The sequence below is a fragment of the Notamacropus eugenii genome, chromosome 4, assembly GCF_028372415.1.
Source record: "Notamacropus eugenii isolate mMacEug1 chromosome 4, mMacEug1.pri_v2, whole genome shotgun sequence".
NCBI classification, from domain to species: Eukaryota; Metazoa; Chordata; class Mammalia; order Diprotodontia; family Macropodidae; genus Notamacropus; species Notamacropus eugenii.
In genome coordinates, this window is record NC_092875.1 from 355,361,475 (window position 1) to 355,378,390 (window position 16,916).

The 16,916-nt window shown below is 36.1% G+C and overlaps 1 long non-coding RNA gene across 2 annotated transcripts in view; it reads right to left on the bottom strand.

Moving 5' to 3' along the window:
• Positions 1-9,299, bottom strand: part of LOC140498507 (uncharacterized) — a 42,357-nt gene extending 33,058 nt beyond the window's left edge. The window contains exons 1-3 of one of the 2 annotated variants that reach the window (XR_011965115.1): positions 9,189-9,298; positions 7,984-8,082; positions 2,407-2,463 (exon numbers count right to left, since the gene is read on the bottom strand). This is a non-coding gene — a long non-coding RNA (uncharacterized lncRNA). Of the gene's footprint in view, positions 1-2,406; positions 2,464-7,983; positions 8,083-9,188 lie in introns of both variants that reach the window. The other variant, XR_011965116.1, reaches the window with a different exon arrangement.
• Between the last annotated feature and the right edge of the window lie 7,617 nt (positions 9,300-16,916).

Genomic DNA, 16,916 nt, shown 5'->3' on the forward strand with positions numbered 1-16,916 from the left:
TTTCCTTGGATTTTTTCTTTCTTTTTAAATTTGAGCTCTAGTCCCAGGGTGGAAGGGACACTATCTTAAGCTTCTTGTTCCAGTGGCTTCAGGTTCTGCTTGTATCCCTGGTGCTGTACTGATGTTTCTCTGATGCTCATGGGGGACCCTCCTGCCAGGTGGAGAGCTGAGGGGGTTGAGTGGAGGGGTGTGATGCTGTTGGAAGCTGTAGGGGTCTGGCAGCTTACTTGGGGCTGAGCTGGAGTCCTAGTGGTAGTGTCTGGCCTGTGCTAAAGCAAGTAGGGGTATTTCTGTGTTTCCTCAGGGCTACATTGAAGAACTTGGAAATCTGGCTTCTAGAGGCTACCTGTTTGCTGAAATATAACAGAGCTATTCCTGGTTGAGCCTGTTTGCTTAGGCACTGGTAGGGTTGGGTCTACCTGTTTTCCCTGAGCTGTGCTGAATCAAGTGGAAGACACCTCTTGCCTAGGGCTATACTGAAGCATGTAGTGGTTCTTGGGGTTGGAATCTGCTGCTTCTCAGTGCTTTGCTAAGGCGCCTGGGGAACAAGAGAAGTTCTAGTTTTGGCATTTGCCCACTCCACCACACTGGGGCTCAGGATCGCCTGGTGATTTGCTCAGGTGGAACTTGCTGCTTGCTTGTTGAGATGCTTCCTGTCCTGGACTGTCCTCCTTTTTTACCCAAGTGAGACAAACCTTTATTGCCAATCTTCTAAGTTTCTTGGGCTAAAAGATAGCCTTCTTTGCTGGTTCTGCTGTTCTAGGATTTGTTTGGGGGTGCTATTTTATGCTTGTTTGGAGGTGAATATGGGAGAGTTTACTGCTTACTCATCCATCTTGGCTCCTGGAAGTTAACTCCTTATTTTGACCCATATTCAAGAGCTAACAAAATACCTAATTTCTGTCTAGTTATCTAAATACTAAAGAATTTTAATGAGTCACATAGGTATAATTTTTTAAATCACCTTAGATTATTATAAACCACTGTGCAGGGTGCAGGTCAAAGAAGATGTGTAATTTTTATATTCTCTAGAATTCATTCTCTTAAGGCATATTACTCTGGGGGAACAGACATCAGGAGAAAGGGAATGGTACCTGAAATTTCAAGATGCAGTTGAAAGAACATTATAATGAAAGGTAGACAATCTAGATCAGAAATTTAACTGCTAATTACCCTTTATGTAAATTTGACTAAGACACGTAAACTGTATGTACCTCATTTTCTTCACTTGATAAATGTGTTTTACTAAATGATTTCTAAAGGTCCTTTCTAGCTCCAAAATTTCAATCCTAATGGCTACATGTACATTTTAACATGCATTTTGTATGTAAAGGAAGAGAAAATAGATACTTTCTTGAGAATGGAAAAGTTTAATAGCATACCCTGGAATTTTCACTTTATTTCTCTTTCAGTTTAGACAGGTTGAAATAAATGGCCTAATTATACTTTGTGATAGCTTGTACTAGGCTCCTGCAAAAATATTTCAGTTCATTTGAGTGAATATTTGGTAGATGGACTTTTCTTAGGAAAAGACTTAAAAGTAATTCCTAATATTCAAGGTTTTTTTTTTCAGAATGTCTTCCTTACTTGGCAGGCTGAGTGAAGTTGTCACTGATTGTGTTATCCAGGAGGAAAGTTCATATAGAGTGGTGGGATGATTGACAAATAAGAGATGACTTTAGTTACATTCAGGACAAAACCTTTTCTCTGGCTCAAAGTGTGACAAATTGCTCACCATTGAATGATCAGTTTCCTCATAATATAATGCATCTGCACTAAAAAAATCAGGACTTTAGGGTTTTTTTGTTAATTGAGACAAATCTCCTATCAAAAGAAAATTGAATTATGGAGACTTTGCTACAATAAAAATGCAGTTTATGTTATTTTGGTACCTACATATTCAGAAGCATAGAAGAGAATCCAAGAAGGTCAAAACTACTTTTTAAAATGTGTGTGTGTGTGTGTGTGTATCTGTGTGTGTAGACAATGATCAGAATTTAAATGAGTAAAGTCTTTATGATTTTGAAATAAATCTAAGTTTGACTTGACTGCTATTTGAAGTTTGGGAAGGGCTATTATTCATGTTTGAGAAGTTCAGCTGTTTTAGTGAATGGTTGTCAGATAAAGAATATGTAAGACAGTATTTAATATTAGATAACCCTAACATGGGTAATGAGTGATATGTCGCTTACTGTAGTCCTTGCTTCTAATTACAATTTACTCATATTGAGAGTAGATTGTTTAGTGGGACCAGGGATTGTGGCATGATCATTCCACTAGGACTACAGTAGCTGTGACCAAAAGAAGGAAGGGTCATGTTTTACTTGGTGCTAGTTCATCCTGCACATTTCTTAGTGTAAAAACTACACTCTTATTTTGCACATTGATTTTAGTATAGCAACTCACCATCATTTCTTTTTTAGTGGTATTCTATATAGATAGCTTCTTGATCCAGCTCAAGTTCTAAATAAAAAGGAAATTAGGAACTTAGTAAGTCTTCAGATTCATATTAATTACTTATCACTGTCAGGCTACTAAGTGGTGAAGTTGATAGAGTGCTGTGCTTGGTGTTAGGAAGACCTGAGTTCAAATTCTGCCTCCAAATAAACTGTGTAACCCTGGGCAAGTCATTTAATCTTTCTCTCTTTGCTTCTTCATCTGGAAAGCGATGATAATAATAGTATTTGTCTAAGAGGATTACTGTAAAGATAAATGAGACAGCATATATAAAGACCTTTGCATGTCTGAAAGTGCTATATAAATGCCAGATCATCATCATCATCATCATCATCATCATCATCATCATCATCATCATCATCAACACCATCACCGTTACCATCACTACATTGTTAAAGTCCCAAATAAAAGGGCAGATATCTTTTAAAAGGTGTAATTTCTTTTTCCTTTTTAGTAGTCATTTTTCATTATCTTTATTCTACCCTTCCCCTTAGCTGTCTCTCCTCAGAATCAAGGAAAAGTACTTAAACAAAACAAATAAATAGAATATTTGTTTTGTGAAGATGTGTTTGTGTGTGCATGTGTTTCACATTAGCACATTTGTTATCTTCTACATCTCTACTGAGTCACGTGATGTGTATTTAATTATCAGTTGTCTAGGACAGAAATTGATCATTACAGTAAATTAAAGCTTAACTAGTTTTTAGTTTGTTTTTCCTTTGTGAGTATGTGTGTGTGTGTGTGTGTGTGTGTGTTTGTGTATAATCCCACCAACTACCCAGATACTGAGAAAAAATTCAAGAGTTACAAACATTATCTTTCCACGTAGGAATGGAAACACTTCATCTTTAGTAAGTCCCTTATGATCTCTCTTTCCTGTTTACCTTTTCATGCTTCTCTTGATTTCTCTATTTGAAAGTCAAATTTTCTTTTCAGCTCTGATCTTTTCATGAACATTGTTTGAAAGTCCTCAATTTAATTGAAAGACAATTTTTCTCCCTGAAGTATTGTACTCAGTTTTTCTGTGCAGGTGATTCTTGGTTTTAATCCTAGTTCCTTTGACTTCTGGAATATCACATTCCACTCACTTTGATCCCTTAATGTAGAAGATGCTAGATCTTGTGTTATCCTGATTGTACTTCCAGAATACTCAAATTGTTTCTTTCTAGCTGCTTGCAATATTTTCTCCTTGGCCCAGCAACTCTGGAATTTGGTTACAATGTTCGTAAGAGTTTCTCTTTTTGGATCTCTTTTAGGAGGTGATTGGTAGATTCTTTCAATATTTATTTTGCTCTCTGGTTCTAGAATATCAGGGCATTTTTCCTTGATAATTTCATGAAAGATGATGTCTAGACTCTTTTTTGATCATGGCTTTCAGGCAGTCCTATAATTTTTAAGTTGTCTCTCCTGGATCTGATTCCCAGGTCAGTTGCTTTTCCAGTGGGGTATTTCACATTGTCTTCCATGTTTTCATTCTTTTGGTTTTGTTTTGTGATTTCTTGGTTTCTCATGAAGTCATTAGCTTCAACCTGTTCCATTCTAATTTTTAAAGAACTATTTTCTTCAGTGAGCTTTTGAACCTCCTTTTCCATTTGGCTAATTCTGCTTCTTAAAGCATTCTTCTCCTCATTGGCTTTTTGAATCTCTTTTGCCAATTGAGTTAGCCTATTTTTAAAGGTGTTATTTTCTTCAGCATTTTTTGGGTCTCCTTTAGCAAGCTGTTGATTTGCTTTTCATAATTTTCTTGCATCTCTCTCATTTCTCTTCCCAATTTTTCCTTCACCTCTCTTATTTGATTTTCAAAATCCTTTTTGAGCTCTTCTATAACCTGAGACCATTGAATATTTATTTTGAATGTTTGGGATACAGAAACCTTGACTTTTATGTCTTTCCCTGGTGGTATGCATTGTTCTTCCTTATCCAAAAGGATAGGAGAAGATATCTATTTACCAAGAAAGCAACCTTTTATAGTCTTATTTTTTTCTCCCTTTATGAGAATAACTGAAGATTGCCACAAAGAACCATCTTTAATAATGTCTTGTGGCTAATACCCCCAAAGAAAAGTACTTTTGAAAGTAAAGAAACTGAGAAAGCTGATTTTATGTTAATTTCTCAAGGATCCCCTTTAGCTTCCTCTCTGTAATACATACATGTACTGCAAAATATAATAAATGATGATTTTATTTTCCAAGAATATACCCAAATTTTTTCTGTTTTCAGGTAGAGGCACTGAGTCTGCTTTTCTTTCTCTTGGTGTTTCATTATTAAATAACAATGGAATATGTATGATGTGAAATACTTTGTGCTGGATGAATTAAAGTAGGAAACCAAGATAAAGTGGTCACGACTCTAGAAGGATCTCTAAATCCATCTACTCAAATGGTTTTCAAAATTTTGCATCAGAGGATCAATGTAGCAAGAAAACACCCCATCAGGTTTATTTATCCCATATGTTGCCACCACTCTCAACCTTTAGGATCTTGGCCAATAATCCTAAGTAAGATGTTGACCCATTAAATAACCATATATGGAACACAAGTGTTCCTTCCCTCTCACCTCCCAGAAATAAAGATCAAAGTCAGTGGTGGAAAATGTATTAAAATACAACAACAACAATGCTTTGTGTTTTGCTTTTTAGTTTTACTTTTGGACTGCTTGTAAGAACATCTGAATTTAAAGTATGAGAATGGCTATTGTTATCTGGCTTGCTTTTGCAAAGAATTGTCATTACCCAATCTAGGTAGGACTGGCACATGCATCAAGTACTGGGGCAAAGAAAGGAAAAGCCTCACTTACATTCTCTACTCTTGCCATGTGCTAATGTGCTCATATGACCCATAACTAGGACCCTCTTTACTCTGACAGCTCAGATCTTTTCTTGTTCCCGTGTTTAATCACCTATTGATAACATACATTTCAATTGCTGTGAGGGTAGGGGCAAGGAGGAATGTCCAACACTTATGAAAGTTCTCATGATCTGTAACTAAATATTCTTCAGGCTTTGGCTCTCTGGATCCATGCCATTGTGCTCATTTGGTGAAACTATCCTGGAAATTATTTGCCCTGTTCTCAAAAGGACCACACAAGATTATTTTAAAACTTTTCCTATTTTTCCTATCTGGTTTTGCTATCTGGTGAAATCATCTCACAAAAAATATTTGCCCCATTCTTAAAATAAGTAAACAAGATGATGTAAGTTTTTTCCCTATTTTTCCCATTGCCTGCATGTTTCCTTTTTGTCTAGTCGAACATTTTCTCCTTGCAATGCAAGAAATCTCTCATCTTCTCTTGAATGGAAACGGAAACATGTCAGTATGCTTCAGCAAGCCTCAAACTGTTATCTTTCTCCTTCAGCATGTTTTTCAATTTAGATAAAAACACAACACTAGTGGTGGAGTATCTACCACATAGACTTCATTATATTAAAAACTGTGGCAGGATATAGAGGAAAGAAAAGTCAGTTCCCCTTGTCTTTTCTAGCTGCAGAGACAAATTGTTTATATGTAAAGCAACATAAGTACGTGGACCATGAAAGAAAAATAAAGGCAAAGAAATATGATAAAAATGAACACAGATGCAGAATAAAGGAGTCATGGGTCTGATAGGATTAATCAGGGCTTGTATCTAGAAGAAATGGAATTTAGAAGTAGTTTATGAAGATGGTAATGAATGGGATGTGGCAGAGAAGAGGGTGGATATCTGAGGTGGGTAGTTTGGCATATTCAAAGTTATGGGTGAGATTGACTAAGTCATGTGGAGATCAGTGAGATGTCTAGCATGTTTGGGCAAATAAATCTTTCTAGGGTAGTGACTAAAAACAAAGCGAGATTGAGAGAAAGAAGGGACAGCTGGTGGGAGTTTTAAAGGAAGACCAAGCTGAATAGCCTGGATTCAGTCCTACTGACAATAGGAAACCATCACAAGATTATTTAGTCTTCTCTCATACACCTCCTCTTCCCAGACTTAAATCACTTTCCCTAATTTTTACTTTACTCGTAACCACTTTGACTACATCTATCAACAAGATGTACCCTATCATTTTTTGAATACTTCTCTTATTTTGGTTTCCCGCTTTAGTTCACCCTGACACAAAGTATTTCACATCATACATATATATATATATATGTATATATATACATATATATATATATGCACACAACATATATACATACATATATATGTGTGTATGTATAAAACTTTACTTCTTTATATTGCCTAAAAGTTACCAGTGTAATGGAGGAAAGATCACTGGACCTGTAGAGAGAGAACCTGTTTTCAAGTCCCAGCTCACCTACTTACTCTCTGCTCAACCAATCCCAGTCATTTTTCATTGCCTCAAGGATAAACCATAAATTCCTGTTTCATTTTAAAGTTCTACTCAGCCTGGTCTCATGATAGTTTTCCACACTAATCAGATGTTCTTCTCCTTCCATGACTCTGATGCAGACAAACTAGCCTTCTATTTCCCATATACTGGCCTTTTCACTGACCATTTCTTATGGTTGGAATATGCTTTCATCTTGCCCATGCCTCAGAGAGTACTACGCTTTCTTAAGATGAAAGTTCAAGTAAAGTTTTCTATACAAAACCTTTCCAGATTCCCTCAATGTTCAGTTTTAAGTTTTGTGAAGTATGTTAGAAATATCTTATTTTATCCTTACAACCACCCTAGAAGATATATGCTATTTTTTGCCCTATTTTACAAATGGGTAGACTAAGGCATTGATGCTAGTGTGTGAAGTGGGATTCTAACCTGAGTTTATGGACAATGGGCTTCTGATTCCAAGACTACTGTTCTATCCATTGTACCACTTAGATACTACCCAGTATTTGGCTATTTTGTATGTGTGTGTATAAAGTATATGATATGGAACATAAATAAATAATGTTTAATCTGTTTAAGCATATGTGATAATTACAGTATGTTATATGTAATATCTTATACTTTATTGTTTGTATAAGATATGTATAAATATAAAATACATGTAAGATAAATGTTACAGCATATAGCATAGCATATTATAGCAGTACTTTTTCATTACAATATAAGTTCTTTTTTTTATTGGGGGGGTAAGGCAAGGCAATTGGAGTAAGTGACTTGCCCAAGATCACACAGCTAGTGTGAGGTATCTAAGGCCTGGTTTTAACTCAGGTCCTCCTGATTCCAGGGCCTGCTTTATTCACTGCACCACCTAGCTGTCCCTAGAACATAAGTTCTTCACAAGTATGGACTGTTTCATTCTTTGCACTTGTGTCCCCAGTAGCTTGGACATAGTATGCACTTAATGAATAATTTGTTTGTTGATTTAAGAACATACAAGTTGTTTAAGTGAACTAATTAGATGATCTTGTACCATTAATTTAATCCTTTTGGATACTCAGTTTCTTCATTCGTAAAGTGGGAGGGGGCAACAAGACTGCAATTTTAGAGCTGAAAGGGACCTGAGAGTCTTTCAAATCTGACCTCCTCTTTTTTTTTCTTTTTTTTTTTTTTACAGATAGATTCAGAGAAATTCAGTAACTTACCTAAGGTTGCTTTGCTTGTGGCTATCAGAAGTAGGATTTAGAACCAGGTTTTCTTGTCTTGAGGTTCAGTATTCTGTCTTTTGTACTACTCTACGTCTTCTAGGAAAGGAATTAGACTGTATTATGACATGAAATATTTGTTATTCTGCTGGATGTTGACCTGCTGGTCATTACGGTATCTAGTTTGGTGCTTGCTATACTATCTTGAATGATTTCCTGTTGATTATACATTGTCATTTTTAAAAATCTTATTGAGTACAATGTGTCTTCGTTACTTAGATGAGTGAAGCTATTCTATATCATTGAACATAATTTCTAGTTTCTCTACTTGTCAAGAGTATTTTGGATTTGATGACCATTTTTAATGGCTGACTGTGACCAAAGAATCTGCATGACTCTCAGCTAGCAGAGAAGGTAAAAATGCTCAGGAAATACCAATAGTGTCAACTCTTTTCTTTTCCTGTTTTAACCTAACGTATGTTGTGTGACAGCACTGAAAAGATTTCCAAGCAGCCAACATTACCTAAAATAAAAGACCATTCATCGGTCAAGCACGTCTTTTTAAAATACCATTGACAGGACATGGATATGAACCTTAAGCACATTTCAAATCGGCTAAGGATAGGGGAAAAGTCATGTAGGTCAAGGAGAAGAAATGATGAAGTTAGACTCTGAGAAATAGCAACTTTCAGTAAAAACTCTGGACCAATGACAACTTTTTTTTTTTTTTAAGCGTGTCTATGATGGTAACTTTTTCTATTGTACAAATCCATGGACAGTCAATACCAATTTGTCACAATTGTCTGCACTACAATGCTTGTTCTTAAGGATATTATTATTTTCATCATAGGTAGAAGTTGAGGAGACTAATATTAATCTTGTGATATAATCTATCTATTATAACAAATAGCTATAGTGTGCTACTCACAATGCTCTATACCCATCTAGAGAGATAGACAGGGTCTGCCTCAACAGGTGGTCTTGGAAATGCCCACTGGCCTAGAAATGGGCAGTTAGGACATGAAATGGGGATGGGATGGAGCAGTTGTCTTCTCTCTGCTACATAGTGTTGTTCTTTAAGGTGCTGCCAGTTTTTGATGCAAAGTTACCAAAGGATAATTACCAAAGGATAAAGATCATTTAAAAGGTGTTATTGAAAAAAAATTTTTTCCAGCTGGGCATGGTGACACTCACTTCACTCTTACCTGAGAACACGAAACAGGAGGATCTCTGGAGCTCCCAGATTCTGAGTTTTTATGGGCTAAGATGATTGGAAGTTTGGTTGGTTGTTGTCCTTCCTTCTAGAAGAGGCCAAAATGACATCACAATGTGTCCAACTGTGGCTGATCAGACCAACATGAGCTCAGAATGCTCTACCACAGATCAGGCCCAAATAGTCTGTGAGAACATTTGGGGTGAATACTCTAAATTTACACATCCAGTGTTTCTTTTGAGCTGTTTTAATTCTTCTTTGCTCATAGAGCACATCACCTTCTCTGATGTGGGCACCCTGTGTTGAGTGGTCCTGTGCCAGTGTCTTCCATGTCACACAATCAATTCCATTCTTAAGAGAGACCTTGAGAGTTTCCTTGTACAGCTTCTGACAACCATGTGAACTCTTGCCCTATGTGAGTTCTCCATAAAAGTCTTTTGGGCAAGCGTACTTTTTACATTCCAACAACGTGGCCAGCCTATCAGAGTTGTGCTCACTGAAGCAGAGTTTGAAGTATTGGCAGTTTAGTTTGAGTGAAGACCTCAGCGTCTGTTACCTTATCTTGCCAGGTAATCTTCAGAATCTTTGTAAGACAATTCAAATGGATTGGAAGTCTACAGCATATTTGACACCAGTAGGGCCATCTCCCTGTAATGGGGGCCCAAAAGACTGCTTAAGGAAGGTTGAACTGACTAAAGATGGAAAATGCAGCATTATCTCTGCATCTATCAGAGTGAGACTGTCTCCTCTATAGCCCCTGAACTTCTAACTTGGGAGAGGTATGAAAACTCCGTTGTAAAAACTAAAATGAGGACGATGATGATCTCTCCATTTGTCACAACATAAGAAAAAAATCGTCTTTACCCCTTTTAGACCAATACGCTTCAAAATGACTCCAAGAAGTCCCCTAGTAAAATCTCAGTAATTATTCTGATCCTAAGCCAGGATTCTCAGGGACAATGTTATGATTTCACCACTAATAGAGAGAGAGCTTAGCAACCACACAGGAGTTGTTTATAGAAGAGTTGTTTAGAGTTGTTTATAGAATCTTGTCCAACTTCCATAACTGGTACAGAGAGGCTTAAATGATATTCCAAAGAAAGAAGAACTCGAATTTGGTTTCTGACTGAATATGGGAAAAGGAACATAAGAGTCAAAGGTGATTCCACAATTTCGGGTCTAATTTACCAAGGGAGTGATGATACCCTGAAGAAAACAGAATTTAGGCATCAAGAAAGTTTAAAGCCAGATTGAATAGACTTATTAATATTTTTTTTTATTTTTATATGACCCACATTTCCTCCTTTTCCCAGAGAATCATACCTAATAACAAAGAATAAAAAAGGAAAAAAAAAACACCTCAGCAAAACTAATAAACACATTAAAGAAATACTGACATATAAGTGTTTCACTGCCACAAACCCCCATCTGTTCAGAGAAAGTAGGGACGTTCCTTCTCATATCTTTTCTTTGGGGCCAAGGTTGATCATTATAATGTTAAAGCATTAAATTTTGACCATTTTGTTATTTCTTTCTTTTACATTGTTTTAATTGTTATGCATATTTTTCTCTTTCTATTTAATTCATTTTACATGACTTCTTAAGTCTCCCCATGCAGAAACATTTATTTGTCATACTTATTTTTTTCCTACAGCACAGTAATATTTCTTCCATTCATATACCACAACTTTGTTTAGCCATTCTGCTGTCAATTAGCATATATGTATATATATATATTTAAAATTCCTATGAAAGGCACTGATAAAAGCACTCTGGTGTATAAGGGAAGTCTTTAATTTTTAATCAGTGACCCAATTAAGGCATATGAAAGTAAAAATGAATTTTAAAGAAATTAGACATAATTATGAATCAATGCCTTCACCTATGAGTATCTGGAACATGTCGATAATATGGAAATCTTCACAAGTCTATATACTTCTTCATTCTCCCACAATTAAATTTGACTTTCTTCAAATAAACGAGTTTAAAAAATAAACCATAAAATGCTACCTAATTTTCTTGTCTTTATGAGCTGTTTAGTGGAAAGAACCTGGGACCTGGAGTCAAGACCTGGGTTAAAATTCTGATTCTAAGGCATACTGTGTAACTCTAGACAAATCATTATGTCTCCTTAAGTTTCCATTTCATCATGTATAATAACAAGAATGGTAATACCTATGCTGCTTATGTCACATGGGTGTTTTCAGGAAAACATCTGATAAAATATAAAGTATCATGTGTTCAATTCGTAGCCTTAATTTTTTTTACAAGTTGTATTAAAGAGGTTTTCCAGTTTTCCTTAAATCCATATTATCTAGAAAAATTCAACCAGAATGGTCTTGTCACCACACATTCTGGTAACTAAGACAATACCATAGAAAAAGAGAATTTGTATTATTTGTTTTTATTTCTCCTTTTAGGTTATTGGTTCCTCCAACTATAGCCTCACAATGGCTCATATAGGGCTCTATTCAGAGCCCAGTCCAGGAAACTGGATGCAAGAGATTATGTTCATCAACAGCAAGGTCAGTGTTTGGCATCATTGGCATCATTTGGCATCATTCAGTTGAATCCAGGAAGAGAAGGGTCCAGTAAGGGTCCATTAATATAAATCAGCTGCTACAGACCTGAAGAATAAATACCACAGGCTTAGAGCAATCAGGTCCTTGTAACGCATTAGCAGAAGCTCCCAGTAAGTGGAGGGAAGACAGTGAAACTAAGCATCAGATTTGAAGGCAGCATGTGTAGTCAATTGTCCATATCTCAGTTAAGGCATCACAAGTGGGAAAATAAAGAGATGAGTAAGCCAAATAGGACATAGGAAAAAGGAAACTGAGGTCAGAATCATGATTTAGGTTGACCATGAGAGAGACCACTTCGGAGACAATTTGTCAAGTTGTTTTCATGCAGTCATCTTTCAGTTGTGTTGAACTCTTAGTGACCCCATTTGGAATTTTCTTGGCAAAGATACTGGAGTGGTTTGCTATTTCTTTTTCCAGCACATTTTATACATGAGGAAATTGAGACAAATGGGATTAGGTGACTTGCAGGGTCACACTGCTGGTAAGTGTCTGACATTGGATTTGAATGCAGGTCTTCCTTACTCCAGATTGGCTCTCTATCTTCTGCACCACCCAGCTGTCTAATTTGTCAAGAGACAAGGTAAAATTGGGTTCCCGATTCTTTGGCAGGATCTTCCACTAATTGAACCTTTTTTCCCTCATGTTTAATCAATCATACAGTCACTGAGAATTTCTTTAGTCCCGATTGTATATACCAGACTATAGCCAGAGGTGGGGAATCTGTGGCCTCAAGGCCATATTTGGTCTTCTAGGTCCTCAAGTGTAACCTTTGACTGAATCCAAACTTCACAGAACAATTCCACTTATTAAAAAAAAAAAAAAGGCCACATGTGGCCTTGAGGCAGCAGGTTCTCAACCCCTGAACCAGACTGTGATGGAGCTGGGGGTACAGACAAAAAAGAACCAATTTCTACTCAAAAGAGACTTGCATTGTAATATAACATTTCCCTTCTCCAGCAGCTTCTTCTTTGAAATAAATAGGAAAACAACACAAACATTTAATTGGTGTCTATTACTTAAAAAGCAGTGTGCTAAGTTCTTGGAGAAATATCTTGGTCATTGTTGGAATATGCTGAGAAACAATTTCTTGAGGAAAATACAAAGTTCTGCAAGTGCTGGCTGCTGACCTCAGAGAACTCAAAATCGAGCAGGGGGATAAGATACAGACATAGAAAGTCAGCAATAACATGTCTGTTGCATTTGAGAGTTGGTAAACATCAACTACTTCAGGTTACAGACGTTACAAATTTGGGGCCCAGACTGGACATTTAGGCACATAGAAATTGTATCCATTTCAGTCATGACAGTCTGCCTTTCCTTTTTGCAGCTGTTTCATGTACTTCAGTGTCTGTGTTGGAGGAGGGAACAAACACTCATTTTGTAGTGTAACCATGGAACATCAGACATTTATGTGGTGTGTTGGAAAACACGTTGGCTACAATCAGAAGATCTGAGTTTGTGTCTCCATTTTATTGCTTACTTGATGAGTTGTGGGTTAATTCATCTCTCTTCCCTGGACCTCAGTTTCTTTTTTTTTTTGGTAAAATAAGATAATTAAACCAAATGATCTCTATAGTGCCTTTTAACTCTTGACCTTACATTAATTTTGAGGGTGGTGAAAGAAATCTTAGAATTGGATATTAGGTTAAAATCTTGACCCTGCGAGAATTTTTGTCATTTTGATTTTGTGTGTATCAGAAATGAGCAATACTGCATCCGTAGGGGATGGAATCTTTTATTGACAATCATTTATTCAAGTTTTCAAAAAGAATTGACTTGTCTTGTACTGAAAAGTCTAAGCAAATTTGTGCTCTCATTTAATTTAGGGACAAATTCAAGTTCGTATTAGTAATCTACTCGACAGCTTCCTTTTGAAAGACTGGCTTAACAGATAATGCATGTTACAGCGTTACTGCCTTTTATATCAGTTTCAATGTTATTCTCAATAGACAACCACTTTTGCGAGAACATCTTCTAGATTGTGGTACTGTCACAAATCGGAACGGTCCCCAGTGATTCAGATCAGAATGTATTTTCACACTGAGCATATTGGTTTGCTAGCCTCCCCTATTTAGAGACTGGACATGTTTTATTCATTCTATGCATCAAACACTAAGTGCCTACTATTTTCTGGGTCTGGATGCTGGAACTACCACAAAAAGGAAAGAGTTCCAGCTCCCAATGAGCTTAAAATCTCTTTAAAATGAGAAGTCTCATTTTATGCCTACCTATATATGTGTGAAAATATGGAAAAAGTACTGATTCTTAACTGTCATGAGGTTTTACTTTATATAAGCCGGATTTAGAGTTTGGGGGTGGTGGTTAAAGGGGAGGTAATGTCATTTCTATTTGCAACAATAGCTAGAAGTAGCTAGGTGGTACAGTGGATAGACTGCGGGACCTTGCTTGAGTCAAGAAGACCTGAATAGAAATCTGTTCTTAGACACTTATTAGCTGTGTGACCCTGGGAAAATCACTTAATCTTTGTTTAGCAGAATTTCTTCAACTGTAAGATGGGAATAATGATAGCACTTAACTTCCAGGGTTGTTATGAGTATCAAATCAGGCAATACTAGTAACATACATGCTTTCTTTCTTTCTTTCTTTCTTTCTTTCTTTCTTTCTTTCTTTCTTTCTTTCTTTCTTTCTTTCTTTCTTCTTCTCTCTCTCTCTCTCTCTCTCTTTCTTTCTTTCTTTCTTTCTTCCTTCCTTCCTTCCTTCCTTCCTTCCTTCCTTTCTTTCTTTCTTTCTTTCTTTCTTTCTTTCTTTCTTTCTTTCTTTCTTTCTTTCTTTCTTTCTTTCTTCCTTCCTTCTTTCCTTCCTTCCTTCCTTCCTTCCTTCCTTCCTTCCTTCCTTCCTTCCTTCCTTCCTTCCTTCCTTCCTTCCTTTCTTTCTTTCTTCCTTTCTTTCTTTCCTTTCTTTCTTTCAATATAGTTCAATATTGTGGAATCTTGTAATTAGAAAAGTCATCTAAGTATTTTACTTGCTATACTGTTAATCTGGGCAATTTATATTTTTCAGAAATATTCATACATTTCACTAAGATTGTCACATTTATGGGTATACAGTTGGTCAAAATAATTGTTTCAATTTCTTCTTCACTGGAGGTAAATTCACCCTTTTCATTTTTGATACTGGTAATTTGGTTTTGTTCTTTCTTTTTTTAAAATCAAATTGATCAAAGGTTTATTAATTTTATTTTATTTTTCATAAAACCAGCTCTTAGTTTTATTTATTAGTTTAATAGTTTTCTTAATTTCAATTTTATTAATCCCTTCTTTGGTTTTCAGTATTTCTAATTTGGTATTTAATTGGGGATTTTCAATTTGTTCTTTTTCTAGCTTTTTCAGTTGCATGCCCAATTCATCGAACTCTTCTTTCCTCTGTTTTATTTATATAAACATTCAGATATATAAAACTTCCCTTGAGAACTGCTTTCGCTGCACCCAATAAGTTTTGGTAGGTTGTCTCATTATTGTCACTCTCTTGAATGACATGAATGTAAACAATTTCCTCACACTGAATAATATTTTTTTCTTTTTTTTTCTCTTTACATTTTTATGCCTCTTTTGAGTCTTGTATTTGAAGGTCAAATTTTCTATTGAGTTCTGGTGTTTTCATCAGGAAATCCCTTATTTCATTGAATTTCCATTTCCTTGCCTGAAAGATTATGCTCAATTTGGCTGGGTAATTGATCTTTGCTTACAGTCCAAGCTTCTTTGCCTTATGGAATATCATAGTATAATCCTTCTGATCTTTGAATGTAGAAGTTGCAAGGTCTTATGTGATCCTGACTGTAGTTCAAAGTCTTTCTTTAAGACAAGGATTTATTCAATGTGGTAACACCTTTCTATAATCTCTTCCAATAAATAGCCTTGAAAGGCTTAGAATCATAAAATCTCAATGTTCAAAAGGATCTTTAAGATATTCTAGTTCAAAACTCTCACTTTATAGATAAGGGTAATTGGAACACTAAGAGATGAAATGACTTGATCAAAGTCACAAGCCAGTGAGTGCTGGCTGCAACATTAGAACCCAGATTCCCTCCTTCTCCTCCTAGTACTTCTTTCCCTATACCCATCATTCACCTCTGATAATCAGCTCCTTTAAGGGGCTAACTCTCATCTCTATATAAGCTAAGCAAGTCACACTCATGTCAGTTCCTGTGATTCACTTACTACTCAGATTCATCTTGACTTGACAAAAACAAGGGGGCACACAGGGAATTACGGGCTTGCTCATTAGAATTTGGAAGCTAGAAATAATGGTATCATCAAGTAGGGGTATTTACTTCCAACAGGAATGAATTTTTTTGTGTACTGTCTTGTTCTTAGACCATTTTGGTGGCATTAAATTTAACTTTGATTATTTGGACCCATAAATGATCAAAAGGAACCATATTGAGAACCCAGTGATGTTATTAATAGAATATCCTTCAAAAATTCCCCAGAATGCTAAATATATAGAGAGTATTTGCATAAGCTTTGTTGTATAAGAAGTCTTCCTGGAATATCTAGAATTCTGGGAAGAAACTCCAGGCAGCCCAGAGTTCCTGACCAGTTTATCTCAATTTAAGGGAAAAAGAAATATTTCTTCTTCTGTCAAAACTTCAACTACTAAAAGCTAAATCTTCTTAATACAGCTTAGGCAAAATATTAATTAAAAGTCATGTCCTGACCAGATTTGTCCTTTTTTCTTCATGTTCCCTATCATATTTACTCAATTATTCAACATCCCTTGATTTGTTCAAGGCATTATGTTAGATATTGAGGAGAAAAACCCTCATAATTAAAAAGCATGGCTGCTTTCACAGTCCTGAAAATCTAGTATGTGGGGTAGCATGTGCACATGATGGTAATGTCAAGTGGAATGTGATACAGTAGATAAGAGATGCAAAGCATTGCCATTGTGCAGAGAAGCTTGGGAAATCAGAGCAGGCTACACAGAGAAATTCATATTTGAGCCAAGTCTTTAAAAGTGAAAAAGAGATAGAGTAAGAAAAGAGGAGGTGGTGGTATCCCAGGGTTAATCAATGGTGTAAAAAAGACATGGTCACAGAAAAGTATAGAGCATCTCAAGAGGACAATGAGTTATCCACTTGGGTTGAATTGCAAGTTGTGTAGACTAGATGGATAATC